The sequence below is a fragment of the Anguilla anguilla genome, chromosome 4 (assembly GCF_013347855.1).
Source record: "Anguilla anguilla isolate fAngAng1 chromosome 4, fAngAng1.pri, whole genome shotgun sequence".
NCBI classification, from domain to species: Eukaryota; Metazoa; Chordata; class Actinopteri; order Anguilliformes; family Anguillidae; genus Anguilla; species Anguilla anguilla.
In genome coordinates, this window is record NC_049204.1 from 9,473,875 (window position 1) to 9,491,691 (window position 17,817).

The window sequence follows — 17,817 nt, forward strand, 5'->3', positions numbered from 1 at the left end:
AGCAGCTGTGCTTATTACCCATGGGCAGTACTTGTCTTGTGTTGTTTACATATCGAGTTATTGCATGATGGTGCGTAGGTAGATGACAAATGGCACCAAGAACACCAAGTGTTCAAATTTGCACAAGTTTTCCATCCTTTTTACTTGTCTCTTGATGTATAAAGTACTTTTTTTGCCAAGGTCTTCGTCTGTAAGGAAAGGGACCTTATATAAAACTACAATATACAGTAGCAGCAGCATTAATGCAGACTGAATTAACAAGCAATCCAAATGATAAGGGTTTGTGTTACAGGAGTTGAGACTTGCAGCAGGTCCCAGTTTACTATGGCTAAATTAGCCTCTGATAAAAGCATTGTTTTCACTTCAGTCAGACATACAAGACTTTCAGCAGGAGAGACATCAGCCCTGAGAATCAATGGCTTTGGGGCTATTAGCTAACAACATGTGGCTTTTCAGAGCATTCCTTCAGTGCTGTGGAACTTCCAGCCACCTGCACATCTTGCAATAAAACCATCAGAAATGAGTGAAAGTGGGGGGGAAAGCAAAATAAATGTAACACAGATGTCCAAATAAGAGTGTGAATGATTAATTCTGCAGAGATTAGTAGGGAGCAGCAGTCTCCCACAACAACTTTCCCAGGACAGAAAGAACTCGTATTTTTTACTGCCTTGGATTGTCATCAGAAATTAATTTTCTCTCTGAAAGACAAATTGAATAGTAGCATATGAAATACAACAGAAGGAACAAGAGAGAGTCTGTTTTTCCACCCCCCCCCCCCCTTTTTTTGTCATCCTTGGTCTCTTACATCTAAGCGATCCGGAGTGTTCAAACTTAAATTAAGATCGGTGGCTAGATAAACAGTTAAAGCTGGTTCCCATAGCTACCCTTCACACAGTGCCATGATTGCATTATAATCCGACAGTAATCAACTCTAAATGAAAGAAAGATGATAAGGGTGCTATTTTCAGTTTTTCAGCGCTGATTTTTATTACCTTCCAATCAGATCCGTGCAGCAGTCCTTTTCATTACTTTGCAGCCGTGGCAGTGTTTGTAGAAACATTTCCGTAATAAGGTCTAAAGAACTGTTTAGATGGCTTGCATTAGATGGCTTTGCTGAGGGGATTTTCAAGTCTCTGTTTCTTGGCAATGGAACAACTCCCTTTCTCTGCAAAGAGCTCAAATAATAATAGTAATAACAAGCAGAAGACCTCTGCTTATTAGATCAGCATTGCTTTACATATTTTGTGTTCCTTTGGAGAGCTAAGAGGCACATCCACTGATTCAATATGCCTTTCTTTCTGGCTATGAGGGACTTTGTGTAGCTTAGAGCTTTATAGGAGCAAACAAAAAGAGTGACTAATAAAAACCAGCTGAGAAGCAGTTTCAATTAAATGTTATTTGTTTTACACTATTTAATATATTCTGCTGTTATATATATATATATATATATATATATATATATATATATATAGGGCCATACATTTTATTTATTGCTTGTTGTAGAGCATTGAAAGAAGTCAATTATGAACTGTTATTTAAAAAAAAAATAAAAAAAATAAAAAACATTCTGGCTATTGAGTCAGATATTCTATATTGTATAAAAAAACTGGCACATTCAAGAATACTCTAATAAATACAAGAAGAATTGACAGTTCATGAAATTATTAGAAATGTAGCCTCTGCCAGAAAGTCAACAGCATTCTTTTGGAATTTTACATCATAAATAATGAAGATTAATAGTGTCATAATGGCATATACAGATAACTTGTATATACCATATGATGAAAGGAAAAGTAAAAATGCAAATAGTACATAATACAATTGTGTTTTTGTCAGATTTTATTTACGCCGTTGTTATTCCTGCAGAAAGATCAAAGTTATAATGTTAACTTAAGTTGTTAAGTTGTTAAGTTGTATTTGCAAAAACAGCTTTTAATTGCTTAGATTATGTTTCCCTAAGGACAGGAAGATATGTAAATCATGTCATTCTGCCAATAGGCTGTCACCAAGTTAAATATAATGCTGAATGCTTGCATGTATGTAATTACTGCCTCTAGTGTTTTGTAAGCCTGTGGACAATGATGAAGTATAAATATAGGACAAATGGTTTGGCCTTGTGACCCATTTAGCTATTCTGCAGTTCTGTAATGATGGAAATCTTCACCTGGTGTAGTCTTTGTGGCTATTTGTTTTATTTCTTGTATGTTTTTACCAAAAATGAAAATAATAAAACATTTTAAATTTCACATAAAAATGGCAAGCCTAAGAACATGAACTGCATTTTTAAAACAGAGCTGTCACGTTGTGTATCATGAACTGAAATGCATTTAAAAAATATTCACAATTTAAAATGTATTGCACACTGTTAATTACACGTGACAAAGCTGACAGTTTGCACATTAATCTCATATTCATTGTTTTATTTAAAATCCAATGTACTGGAGAACAATGCCAAAACAGAAGCAATTGTGTCACTGTCCAAATACATTTGCATTTTACTGTATATATCACAAAGGGTCATGCACATGTTGCTTTTCATGTTCAAATTTGGTTCAGCAACAATGCGATTAGCGATATTAGGCACTGACCTATTACCTGATATCAAATTGCTAAAATGTACAAATTTACTTTGCAAAAAACATTACATACATTCTAAATGATGTCAAATATAGTACCTATGTGACAACCTGCAAATGTAAACCAAGCAAATCTTGGTGAGAAAGTGGTCAATATTGGTCGATTCCTGTAGGTGTATTCCCGTGGGAGCATTTATGACAAGTATTGCAATCTTAACAGAGCAAAGCATAGCAATATAATTTCATAAGAATGTTGCCTTGTTTCCTTTGAAATGGATCATGAAGGCAGTGTTTTCTTCGTGTGTGTGTGTGTGTGTGTGTGTGTCAGACATGACACACTTAAAAAAAAAAAAAAAATTTTGTCAACCTATCAGTTTCATACAGCCATCTCTGCTCTTGATTGAGCTGCTTTGTAACATGAGCTTTATGTGTTCTTTCAGCATTGTCTCTACTGGCTTCACTTGTCCAAACCATTCACATCATCAGCTCTGCGTTCTTGTCTAATTACGCTATTAAGGGATGGGTGTAACAAAGGGATTTCGTACGGAGGATTAAAAAAAAATGACATGTTCCATCTTCTGCTTTTCTGTGCATAATTACTTAAAATAGCAGCCTGTGCCCCAGTGCCACTGGAGATGCAGCCTGTGAAAGATCAGGACAACGAGAGTCTATGGAAGGAGAAAGCACTTCCTTTTTTCTGTCCTAGACTGGGTGTCTCAGCAGGGAGAATACAGCCTGTCAGAGATGTCTGCAGGTTGTCAGAGAGAGGCGTGGGGCGAGGTACACCCTGAGGCTGTCCCGGGACAACAAGAGGAGCGTTTGTAGGGGCCCCCGCCATCATTCATCCTGAGAAAATGAGCCTTGCGATGATGCTGCAGCCATGTGCCGGGCACACCCACACGTGCAGGCACACACATACACACGCACCCATGCGCATACACACACACACACACACACACCCACACGTGCAGGCTCACACGTACACACGCACCCATGTGCACGCACACACGCATGCACTGTACCGCTCCCAGACTCAAGGACAATATCTCCCTTTCATACCATGCCTGAAATGTGAATTAAAGACCCTAATAAATCATATTTCCCCATCTTTTCTTCCCTTCACTGCTCACAACAGGAATGCTGGTAATGAGGCAGAAGGCCGGAAGGATATTGGCTGGGAGCTGAGAAGCCTGGTTAGGGCATCTTAGATTTTAAGTAGTCTGACTCATGAGCACTGAGGCTACTCTCCTGAGGAACTCCTTAAACCCAGCCTCTCAGTAAAACATCTTCTCTTTCACATGAATGGTTGGCATCCCACATCCCTGTAATGTTTTCTTGACTTGCGTTTCATTTCCCATTCATATATGTAGTACTTTAGTACTGTTTCAGTAACACAAGGCCGAATCAACAAATCACAGGGTTTCCTCACATTCACAACCCACTGTTTACTTCTGTAATACAGTGACAACCATTTTGTTGTTTCTTGGCTCTTGAGGTCTGCTCAATGCGTGCTTACCTTGAGGGAAAGTGCATTGATTTAGAGGTAAGAGCTTTCTTGAAATTGTATAAAACACATTTAAAGCCTGAGCAACTTAATTGAAGGCTAGGGCAGTATGAGACATTTTTAACATCCGGTGTTATTCAGTGAATAGCACAATGACATTACCCTGACATCCATTTACTGCAACAACAAAAGAAGTTTGTCAATAGACACTATTCGGGCACTGAAGGCTCATTTAGTGTTCGGTTGACCAAAAATAAAACAGGTCCTTACGTTTTACATTCAGGGGCTGGCCTCCCTTGAGATGGTGAGACTCAAAGATTGCTGCTGACAAAACAACATTATTTCTGGAGTAAAAACTTGTTACCTTTTTATTGTGTAGCATCAGATTAATTCATTTGGTTTTGTGAGGGATAATTGAATAAGGAAATTAGTAATTACCATAATTTATTTTAAATGTGGAGTCTTATCCCCTGAGGACTTCTCAAAGTTAATTATAGGTCAGATATAGGACAACCCTACACACTCTGATGTGCAATATTGGACAAAGCTGTTGTTGCCATGTGCAAGTTAATATAAACACCATAAAATGAATGCAGTCACCGAAGGTTATCTTCATACGTGAGCCAATTAAAGTGTGTGCATAAAACTAAGATTTGATTAGACCCCCCCCTCCCCCCCCTTTAGCCAAGCAAACCTTTTTTTTTTTTTCGAAGCCTGTGCCGTTAACCACGGCAGCATTGTGCACTTGATAGCTTGTTATTGTAAATAAGAGGGATAAAAGCAGTCCTTCAGTGAAGTAGGTCTAGTGCAGTGAAATATGCACCCAATTAAAGAAATGGGTGTAAGGGGCTAATAAAGTGTGTGTGCCTACAAGATGCCACGTCCTAATGAATCCCGGCTAATTTGCTTTGACTGATGAATTTCGACGCTAGTCGTAGGGGTTGAATAATTATGAAATTTATCACAAGACATAGTGACTCATTAAGGATTAGCAAGGTTTCATTAGAGCAATGTTGTTCTAAAGACACACATGGTCTGATCAGAATAATTACAGGCTGCACAAAGGATGCTGGGATAGGTTCTATGTGAGGGGGCTGCATCCTGGAGCTTCGCTCTGTTGTGCTAGCATATGCCACGTTCTTTAAAGAGCAGTGGGGGGATTAAAGTCCAGCCCCTTCACATTTTTGCTAAGGAAGGGATGGGTACATCTTCAAAGAAGATGGCCTGCTTCACACTGTTGTTATTATTAGGGCCATGTGTTATGTCCTCAGCCACCCCACTTCTGCTCCTAGTGGTATGTGGCTGGTGTCTTGGTTTGATTGTAGGATTGATGGCACCTGTTGGAAATCCTTTATACGGAGCCCTGTGATGGCTGAGAGGGAGCCATTGGCGCTCTATGCTGCTTTAGTTTCTGTTATTCTATTGTGACTTGCCAGGGTCAGACTGCAACATATTGGGGGCTCGTCCAGGATGGATTCTTCAGTTTGCTTTACCCCTAGACGACTTTGCTTCTCTTTATGGTTCTCATTGATGAACGAATGGTGAGTTGATCCATGTGTGGGTGTTGTCAGTTATCATTTTGAGCTTCATGTCCATCCGACCTCAGTTAGCTGACGTCAATGAGCAGGTCCTGTGGGCTTGCTAATTTATTATTTTGTCGGTCATTTGCTAATCTGATTGCATAAATAGTATTTAGTGGCTGATAGCATTCATTTTTTCTACATGGTCTTTGTGTCTCGGGGCTCCATTGACAGTTCCCATTCACTTGTTGTGAGAAGGTGATATCCTTAGGAGAGGTTTTTTTCTTGTCTAAATCGTTCTTTCTATTATTGTTAAACTCTAGGGATGTAGTACCTATTAACACAACTACTGCTAAGTTTTAAGCATTTGTGTCTCAATGAGGAAGTGCGGACTACATGATCATCCTGATGGGTGGAATGTGATCTTTCAGGTAGTAATTCCAACCAACTGGCAAAATGAAGTTTTGAGTTTTGCCAATGTTGGTTTAGCAGACCATCTGGGAATCAACAATACATGTGGTCACATTCTTAGATATTTTTTTTTGCCTGGGCTTAAAGCATGATGTGGTGCAGTACTGTGAAACCTTTATGGTCTGTCAAGTTGCTGGTAAATCTAACCAGACCATTCCTCCTGTTCCTCTAACCTATATTGGTGACTGGAGAATCTTATGAACGTGTTATTGCGGATTATGTTGGACCGCTTCCATGTTTCAAAGGTGAACATCTGTATTTGATTACAACGTGTGCAGCCACACGCTTCCCAGAAGCTGTTCCTCTGTGGAAGATTATTTCTTCCGGTCGTGAAGGCATTATTAAAATTTTTGTCTTTGGACTTCCTAAGGCCATGCAGAGTAATCAGGGGACCAACTTTTTGTCATGTGTCTTTGCCAAGGTCCTTCAACATTTCCAGATGAAGCATGATGTGTCCAGTGCCAATCATCCTAAGAATCAGGGGGCCTTGGAAAGGTCCCCCCAGACTTTATAATCGATGTTGAGCACTTATATTAAGATCGGAAAGGGTTAAATGGAGGGCCACCCACAGCTCCTTTTTGCAGCTAGGGAGGCTGTGCAGGAGTCCTTGGCATTGCTGTGTTTGGCTATATAATGTGTGGTCCCCTGGCGCTGTTGAGGGACCAGTGGCTGAAGGAGACTACTCAGTATATCTTGTTAAATTATGTATGAATTTCACTCCAGATTACATCGAGCCTGTGAGATGGCAAAACAAAATCTTGAATTTGCTCACCAAAAGATGAAACTGGTTTAACTGTAAGACAAAAGTCAACAAGTTTGGTTGTAGTGATAAGTTATTGGTCCTGTTGCCCACCACTAGTTCTGCTCTGCAGGCATGGTACAGTGGTCCATATGCAGTCGAACATTGGGTGTCTGACTATGACTATTGCCAATCCAGATAGGAGGTGGTACTCACAATGGTGTCATAAGTATGTTAAAACCCTACTATGTGAGAGCCCACTGTAAATTTTGTAACACTCCCTGTAGTGCTTTGACCATAATCTTCAGTAGCAGACCAACAGAAAGACCTTCAGGTGTGAAGGGGTTGCCATTCACAGAAGGGAATGTGGGCGAGGTGACTGTTCAACCTCAGAGTCTGTCATCCTTGCTCATGTGGAAGAGAGAGGTGGGTATGGCTCTTCCCTCTCGAGGTACAATAGAAGGTTTAACATCACCCTCATTACCTGTTAAGTCCTGAGAAGGCTGACATTATGTTTTTGGTTGAGTCTTATCCTACTCTCTTTTCTGATGTGCCTCGTCAGATGTCTATCATTACGCGTGACATTGATATGGGTTCCATGTCCCCTACTGAACAAATTGCACACTGTGTTAACCCCATGAAACGTAATCTGTTGTGTAAATCACATTCCTTCGCAATCAGCCTCAGTTTACTGTTCAGTAGTGCTCGATGATACCTCCACAAAATTGCTTTAACATCTACCTCGTAAAGTCACCTGCATCTCAATGTCAAACCCAGTGCTTACCTGTAACACTGCTGGTGTAGTGTTGTTACATGATCTTCCAGTGTTTGGCTTGACGACCTAATATTAACTCCCTACCTCCTCTTTGGCAGTCCAAACACATTCATTGCACATATCTGTGTACCTGAACATGAGTGTCAAATGTGACGTCAGGTTCTGCATTCAGCCTAAGTTCTGGAGCTTTGCATGACTTGTCTTGCTCAACTGGCACTCGTCTTGCTGGCACTGAGGCTATGGTGAAAGTACACTCCTTTCGCTGTGTATGAGCTGAGCCCCCTGCTGCCATACCCATTTTAACAGTATTACGATTTGGCACGTCCTCATGTGTGTTTTATCTAGACAGTTGTGTGTGTTTGGAGTCTATTACAGATGTATGACCTTGATAAATTACACCCGTGGGTGGGATAATCTTCCGGCCGATGCCGCTGTTCTGCATATCGGATGTCAGTAGTTGTGCCATGTAATCTCATATGTGATTGGATATTTGCTACATCTTGATGCTGACAAGATATCGGAAAGTCTGCATTGGATTTTATTATTGTCGGTTCAGTCGCTGCTGATGTGGTTATGTTGGAATGTTGGGCTGTCTTGGCCCTTGGCAGGGGTCGCAGGCAGCTTTCATAAGGGAAGTTAGTCTGCTGGAATTTCTCTCTCTCTGGTTTGTTTTCTGTCCCTCTTGCTTCAATTTCGTGTTGAATATGGTGAAGGGGAGTTGTGGTTTGGTGAGTGGGTTTCCAGTGGATTTTCAGGTGAGGCCCTATTTAATATTTCTATATTTATTTTTTCATTGCTTTGTGCAGATGGGTGTCACTATTTGAGGGTGGGGGTGTTATGTCCCTAGCCCTCACACTTGTGCCCCCCTAGTGGCATACGGCTGGTGTCTTGTTCTTTCATGTTTTGTTCTTTTTCTTCGATTGTAGGATTGGCGGCACCTGTTGGAAATCCTTTATGAGGAGCACCGTAATGGCCGAGAGGGAGCTCTCTGTGGCAGCCATCTGGGTTCCACACTGTCTGAGTTTCTGTGTTTTCCATTTTGTTAATATACCAATTTATTTTTGTAAATAAATTCCTCTCTTTTGAGAGTCGCCAAGGGCAGACTGTAACGTGTTTATACAACTTGTCTTTTCAACAACAATCTGCGGGGTGCCTCTGCAGCCCCTACAGCTAATAACTGAGATATCAGCCAATAACTTGTGACTTGTGAAATGATACACATTATAAACACACTTTCAGCGCATGCACAAAGTAGAAAAAAGGAGGTGCAAGGATGGGGAGCAAGATTATAGCTTAATTAGGTTATTGGTTCACATATTGTATGTCAGGTACTAGACTTTCATGAAACATTGTTTGGACAGATATATTAATGGATTGATAAAATTGCTTATTTAAATAACCACTTGTAACTCAGGCAATGTATTACCCAGGCAGAAATTATTCTAAAAAAAAAGAAAAAAAAAAAAAACTGTGAGCATAATATTCAACTGAATTCATAATTCAATCACAGATTTTTGAAGCAAACCGTGTTGCCTTGTACTTCTAAGTAAATGTGCAATCCTGGTACAGAAGCTGAATTTGGACATCAGAAAATTTGTCTTAATTCATTGTCCATTATGGCTCGCTTTCACTTTGTGCCGTCCTACCCAGACATCACACCGAGAAAAGCGGAATAAAGTGCACATTAGTACTTTGTTGCTTTCCGTCTGTGGGAGGTAGTCCCAACAAAACGTGGAGGTAGTTTGCCCGTTGCGAAGAAGTCACAGCTTTGCTGCTGTGGAATCTGATTTGTGTCAAAACAATCAAACAAAACACTGTATGTATGGTATGATAATAATTTGGTTGTTTTTCACAAAACTGATTCGCCAATATGGTACACTGGTCATATTACCATAATACTGCATTGCAATTCATTATTATTTATTATTTTAATTATTATAACAGTAATATGAAACTATTTTGACAGACTTGTGGCAAACTGGCACATTTCAACCAGGAAATGTTTTTTAGGAGTACGTCAGATAGGAGGACGTTCGTGTAAAACTAAGATGTCTGGTTACTGTACCTGCACATCATCAGGTTTGAACTTACAATAGTCTCTCTGGACAGATAAGCCTTATCCAGGGGGCACAAATGGTGCTTGAGAGGGAGCTGCCAAGAAAAGATTTCATTTATACTTGGCTTCTATGCAATATATCAGCATGAAACAAGTTTTATTCAAGTTATACTCAATTGTCATCTGAACACAAGAAGATGTATATGGGTTTGATGTAAGCAACGTCTGGAGGTAGTTTTGGTCAGACTTATCTGGTATCAAATTTGACATAAATTATTACCGTAAAAAAAACAGGAGAAGCTAACAGAAACTTAACGTCTGAAAAGTACGTATTATGCATGTTGTACATTTTTCTTCTTGTGTTGGCACACGGCCACAATAAAGCCACAAAGCTTGGATGATTGCCTGGGCTCACAGCATGACAGTCCAGCTAAGGGGTTATCTAACAGGAGGAGTATGCTCAGATGGCGTCAGTTAGAAGACCCTGCTATACAGTGCATTAATCATTATTAATGTACCTTATCTCAATGCATTTTGAAAGAAGCCATTTAAGTGGTTAATCATAATACTGGTGAGCGGTAAGTGCAACGACTCATAATATAAACAAATGTTAAACATTATAGAATGAAAAAAAGAAAACACAGCAATATATTGAATGAAATTATCCAGAATGCATGGCAGCAAGCAACATACCTACAGTTAATATACTACACCACTTTTCAAACAAAACATTTCAGTTCTATATTAGGATATTTTGGCAAAAGTATTTTAAACATTTTTAACATGGGTTTTAGAGGTTGCCAAAATATAGTTTAACTTCTTACGCTAGCTGGCCTTACACGGTAGATGTCATTAGTTATATGCAGTACAATTATATCAATTAAAATTGATTTGGTTGATTATCCAGGGCAAAATCCAGTTGGACAAAATTATGGAATCTCCTAACAATATATGAATTTGAAGTAGCTAATAAAGAGTAGGGCCACCCTTCACTTTCAGAACAGTTTCAATCCTTCTTGAAATGCTGTCATACAAATTCTGAACCATGTGCAGTGAAAAGCCTCCAGTTCTTTAGGAATGTAGGCGGTTTAAATCTATTCTATTGATTGTCCATCAGTCCCTGTCGGTAAGCTTTGCTTGCGACAACTGTTGCTCTTTGCTGGTGCAGTTTGCTTGTGTTTGGCATGGCATCTGGTGTCATAATGTTTCCTATGCATTAACACATTTCACAGCTTTTGTGAGCAATGTACCTGCACTTTGGGAACTGATTATGTATCCTCTTTGGAACTGTGTTGCTTTGGAAGCTCACATATCAAAGTGTTGATTGTCAGACCTCTGTTGCAGCTGACTCATACTGCTAATTGGCATTCAATTTAAAATGACTCACCTGCAGCTGCTTTTGTAATCGTGATTGTTGATTTAGTGACTTCAAAGTCTTTTTCATGTAGTGTTTCTGTTGTTTCTGTTAGGTAAATGTAGTTGTTACTATCATCTGCACAGATTAGGTATTTTTTTCATACCTTTTTGGTAATTTAAACTCTTTCAAATGACTTTTTTCATTTGATTGTTTGGCTCATTTCAGTCTTTCAAGCTTTTTGGACTCAGCTTATAAATTTACATGATGCCTTCGCTGAATTTGCCAGAACAAGTTGATAATCTTATTAATGTTGATTTTATGGTAAATGGTAAATGGACTGCATTTATATAGCGCTTTTATCCAAAGCGCTTTACAATTGATGCCTCTCATTCGCCAGAGCAGTTAGGGGTTAGGTGTCTTGCTCAAGGACACTTCGACACACCCAGGGCGGGGTTTGAACCGGCAACCCTCCGACTGCCAGACAATCGCTCTTACGTCCTGAGCTATGTCGCCCCTTTATAGTGCATTTATATATTATGTCTGTAGCATTCAGTCTGCCGTAGAAGCGGAATGGTCTCAGCTGCGCTGGATGGTGGCGAGAGTATAAGCACCTGGGTTGCGTTAGCTAATCAGCCCAGGTCCTTAAAGGTGTGTTCCTCTCCACAGTTTGGGGCTGAGACTGGGAGCTCACACCAAAAGCGTGTGGCTTTATTTGAGGTGCATTTAATTTCATTTTTGTTTCTTTTAACAAGATGGGGAAACAATGAACACCTGCTGAAAAGTGGGAGAAGCTGTCCAGGTGAAAATCTGGCCAGCCACAAGCGGGGAACTGAAAAGTTTCCGCTCAGTTTTGCTTTCTTTTGTCTGATTTATTTTAGTTTGTTGCCTGGAACCCGTGACGGGAAAGGGTGAAGATGGCGTTTAGTTTATTTCATGTTTGTGTGGGATCTCTCTCTCTCTCACACACTCACACTCACAGTTTGTGAGCTCTGGTTAGCTTGTATGGTTTGACATTTGACTGTCTAAAACTGAAATTTAAGGTCTTTGACAACATATGGTTCATGCATTTATCATTATTTTCACGTAAAACCATTTATCGATCACAGTAGGAATGTTATAAATGATTAGACATATAGCTGGCAAAGGACAATGAATGAATGTACATTTATTGTGTTATTGTTGGGATGATCTAGACTAAAGGAAACCCTTTTGACTGGATACTCCAATCAGCTACTTGTGTTTTATTGAATATAAACTTTAATCTGCCACTGTTGTCCTCAAAGCAGCTAAAATCTGCAAATATTCTTGCCATAAAGAAATTGTAGGTTGAGAAAATGAATGATTGATATAGTGAAATGTAAAGATGAGAAAAAACCATGGTGGTAAAAAAAAAACAAAAGCGATCCTCTAGATCATCCCACTAATAATCTTGTAAAGAATCTAAAGCTCATCCATAAAATTTGATAACACATTTATTGGCAATATGAAAACACATTTATCATTGTCTTTTGCAAGTAGCTTTATGCGTAATTATTTGTAACATACCCATTTGTAATTGATAAGATGTGAATTTGATATAATTGTATATGCGTTTATATAAATTGTATCACGCATAAATAATGATATCAAACATGTAAAACATGTCCTCAAAGACCAACCATAGAAATTTCCTTTGACCTGCTGACAATGTTGAAGTGTGGAAGAATAAACGTGAGGGTGTTTTTAGGTACTTTTTTTTTTTTTTTTTTTTTTAATCAAAAAGACTTGTGACTTCCATGTAATCTTTAAAAACGTGTACAAAGGAGAGTCAATTCTGGACTTGTTTATTGTGTTGACAGTATATAGGAAACCATGATCTTTGCAGGTTGTGTTTTAATTTATCATTATTTTCATAAACCTGAATATTTTGCTTAATTGTTTCACTGTTATTTCACCGTACACTCACATGCATGCACGCACACACACACACACACACACACACACAAACAAACAAACTAATGTAGGAGGAATGAATTTTTAATGTAATTTCCCTCTGCTCTGGGCTTTGCATTCCCCTGTATGCCTTCTAATGGAGCTGTCTTAACATTTGCTCTGCTGTGTCTGTTTTTCCAAGTCCAGGGTGCTTTTTATTAAGGAATTATTGATTTGCATTTAATTAAACTCCCACTAATTTGCTCTCGACTGACATGAGATTGATCAAGCCAATCAATAACATCATATTAAAAAAATGTGTCATGGCTTGAGAGCTGAAAGGTGTAAAACTGCAACTTTGTCTCAAAACCTGCTGTTTGTTACTTTTTGATGTCACAGCCCACCCTGGGAAAGCAGTCCCACTGATTGCGCTGTAGAGGCATACAATTAAAGCTATTGCAGATAAAACGTGACAACTCTTGCTGAATGTATTCATGGGGAACCTCAATTATCATAGAATTTTCATCCATGTGCCAATTTTAAATCGGTTTGCTGTGGATTTAATGATATCTAGGGATTTTGAATACCATTTCAAAGTTCAGTTTTAATGTATCGATTGCTGAAACAAGAAAACATTATTTTGACATTGTTCGCAAAAACAACTGCAGAGGTTATGCTGCAAGATGCAAACCACTAGTTAGGCACAAAAACAGGATGACTAAGTTATAGTTTTATAAAAAGCATTCTATAGGACCTCTTACACATACATACATATATTACTCCACTCTAAAGGTTGGTCAATTTTCAGGATAATGACAGCCTTTTAAATGTTTTTCATGCAGAGGGACATCACTAAGTTTAGCTGTTTCATGAGGGGGGGGAAATTAAAAACCCAATTGTGTACAGAAGGGAAAGGATCACAGGACAGTACCTTATTTGGTGGCTACTGCTTAGGCTGACATGGTTGCATCATTCAAAGGCCTCTGGCCTCCCATGTATTGGCAGACTATCAGTGTAATTGCACAATAAATGCTGCAGGAGGTCTCCTCAAGGGGAATGAGGGCATTTAAGGTCTATAAGACACAGGTCTATAAGATACTGGCCCTGTCCTCATTCAAAGCATTTTGCCACCTCTCTTTGTAAAGGAGATCCTGCGGATTAAATTCCTGATCCACAGAACATTATAACTCATTATTCCTTGCTGCTGGCATGAGGTGAACTTGTGCATTTAGAAGATTTAATTTGAAGATTTCTCCATATGCAGCCTACCTGCTTCCAAGCAGAGCTGATGTTAAAACTATCTGAATGTTCTCCATCAGCAGATTATCTCTGTCTAATCTTCCCTTATCAGCTGGATCGGCTAACAGAATCTCCTTCACAAAAAAGATGGCTGTCCTGCACCCTCACATGCATACAAGCACACACACACACACACACACACACACACACTTGCATCCACCAGTAGTTGAGCCTAATCCATTCTCAGTTCTCAGAGTGGGGATACTTTTGATAAGGTCATTGAAACAATTTGTACTTCTATTTTGAAAAATACAGTTTGGTGGGCAGATATTTATAGCAAATGTTGCTAGGTTGCAAATGACTGTTTGCAAGGTTAAGGGTAGTGTTCACAATTGCTCAATGACAGACACTTAACAACCAAGAGACACATTTTGTAACATTACTTCTACCAAGGTTGAACTGAAGGTGATAGTAAGTAATACTGGGTGTGAGATTACATAGACATTTGTTTACAAGTAACCAAAAAATCTGCTATGAGTAGGTTTACAGTTGTATTTTATATTTTGGCCAAGAAAAAAAATACTTTCTGCGTTAGCATTGCAGTTCTTATGCTTTCTGTGCTAAGCTGTAAAAAAAACCATCCACCCCGATAGTCTTTTCCCAAAATCTTCCAAAAGAACATCATCAATACAGCTCTTGTATAGTGAGGCTGTCATATGTGAGCCAGCTCTGCATGCTGAAGGAGATATGGGTCTTTCACATACTCCGAACAAAGTAATTGTGAAGTGCGCTACCACCCGGCTGTGAATTAAACCAGCAGATTTGTGTATGTATGAACTACCGTGCCCCACAATCATCCTATCATCTATGCAGAATGTAATCAGCGTTGCGCTCTCATGCTGGAGACGATGGGGGTACACTCTGGGGTCCATTATCAGCTTCCAAAAAATGACTATCTCATAAAATGTCATTTGAACTTGGGGGTATTTTCAATATGTACTCTGAATGTGTCGGATTATCCGACCCTGCCCGACTCCAGCAGTGTTAGATAAAAGCTACTCAGCAACACAATGGCATAAGAATAAATATAATGAAGTGTGAATTTCTAGTCTGAAGTGTACCATCACAAATAATGTGTCTTTTAACAGCTATCGAATCAGTTTTCCCCCAGGGCCCATAACTTCATTATGAGGCAGGACACTTTTGCAGATCAACCCTGCGGGGGGGTGCTGATACTGTGGACGGCTGCTGCTTTCTCTCAGCTCTGTTTAAACATTTAAATAGCATTTCTCGATGTTGTAACACCGCTTTCATCATCTGTGTGTGCAATCATAATGCAGATGCCTGGGAAGTGCTACAGGACAACAGGAGAGCGCAAGAGGGGATCTGGGAAAAGCACATTTCCATGGGGATCCCACAAGCCCCTTCATTATTTGTCTCTGTGATATTGCAAAAAAAAAAAAAAAAAAAAAGAAAAAAAAAGAAGAAAGTCATTTTTCTTGTCCATTTAGAACAGCTCATTAAAAACAGGAAAGAACAAACAAAGCCTCTCCGTTGAGACCCCCATTCAGAGTCATTTCATAACTCTGTTTTAATAGTTGAGATAAATTAATTATTCCTCCGTGTAAACAGCAGTCTTTGCAATCTTGGTTTTGTTCTTGGGTGTGTGAGGGGAATGGCAGGGCGGGAGAGATGAATGGGGCTGAAACCAGGGTGGAATACGGCAGCCTTTGCGGAGAGGAAATTTGAATGGTGTACCGTGATTTGTTGGGGGAACCGGGACAATTAAACCGTTAATATTTGCAGTTGGAGTGGCTTCAAATAGTAGATGTCTTTTTAATAGACCCAGAGGCTGAACACAATAATGGAGTGCCATGATGTCAAGAATACTTGTTATTGAAAGTCAGCACACTTTTGTAATACAACTTTTCTCCCTTCCTATGTATGTTATCAAAGGTAAAAGTACAGAAATCCACTCACAGATTTCTATATTAGCTAGCATGAACAAGAGCTACCCTGTACAGCATCTGTATTATAGGATACACACATACATATCCTCCTAGGTAATTAACTTAGTCCCCTATAGGGGACACAAGTCTCTGGTCTTAATATCAAGAACCATATATTCTACTATGTTGAAATCTACACTACAAGGGGCATTCAATAAAAAATAAATCATCTTTTTGAATATATTTTGGTTGCAACATGTTTTGCGTCATCCAAGATATTTGTACATTGTCAATAAAAAAACACTTAAACTTTTTGTCTGCTGGGAAGATAATACATCTTATATATGTACAGTATATGTGTATGTTCAAGCCTGTGACTAAAAAGAAAAGTATGCCATTATTGTGTGTGAAATGTTGAATCTTGGAAAAATGTTCATTGTAGTCTAGGTGTCAGTGCAGGTGTGAATTTTAAGAGTTCCCAAACTGTAAAAATCAATTTAGGAATTTCCAACAGGAATGGCCACATTCTTGATACAGAGATAGTCTCCATTCCCTTTTCAAGGTCTTCAATATTTTCCTTTCTGAGAAAGAAAAGACAAGAAAATTAGGTTTCCATTCAGCACATCAATGCAAAGCTACTTTTAGAAATGCAAGTACTGGTGTAAGGTTCGATAAACGATCATCTCATCTTATCACCTTTCGAACAGATCCTTTCTGAAAAAAGAAAAAGAAAATGCGAGATCATTATATTGAAAATGTTTTACAAATGGCAATAAATAAATAAATAAATAAATAAATAAATAAAACGTCTTCACTGCAGGACGCAAAAGCCATTACAGCGCCTCTGGAATTATGTGAATGAATGCTCTCTATAATGCCACTTCCAATTCACTGGAGTGTTTAATTAGCAAATACCATCTCTGGCTCTAAATCACAACAATGCAGAAACAAGGGGCTGTAAAGAACTACAGAACAATTACCACTAGGACTGCAATGTGCTTTGAGATACAAGGTTTTTTTTTTTTTTTCCCCAGCATGCCATAAAGACCAAGTGCTTACCTGGCAAGCATATGCCTGCAGTGTATTTGTATATGCAGCACATATTTTATCATTACGTATTCATCACGGGTTGTAACAGCAGAAATAAGTGTACTTATCCCATTGAAGGTGCCCAAAAACACGTGTTGCATTTGGTCATTAAGGCTTAATATAGCTGAAGCAATGGCATATAATGATTTAATGCAGACTGTATTTGTGTGTAAGTGTTTAAGTGAGAATTATGCAGAAATTGTTTGATATGATTGAGTGGTTCTGCAAAGACGTACCCTGCAGAGAAGAGGTCCCTAAACAAAGCTGGAAGCGTGAACATTTTGGGGGAAAAGGTCGCCTTTTCTAAAGTACCATAAAACATGCCCAAGACTCCATATTTTCAGTGTAAACGGAAACACGCACATAGCCTATAGCAGTCTTTTTACTTCTATGTAGGCCTACCGTAAATTAAATTCGAGAGGTCGACTATAGTCTAGTCTTACACTAAAATTAAAATGAGCGATTCTTTAAAACGTATTCAAAGGGTAGCCTAGCATGCATATATGCATGTTCATCTCTGTGATCTCTGAAACATATGCCACTACTAAAAGTCTCCGAATCGCATTTTATATGAAAAGTTGTATTAAATAGTGACTTGTTTTCAATTTGCGTGTTCTCTTCAACTTAACGG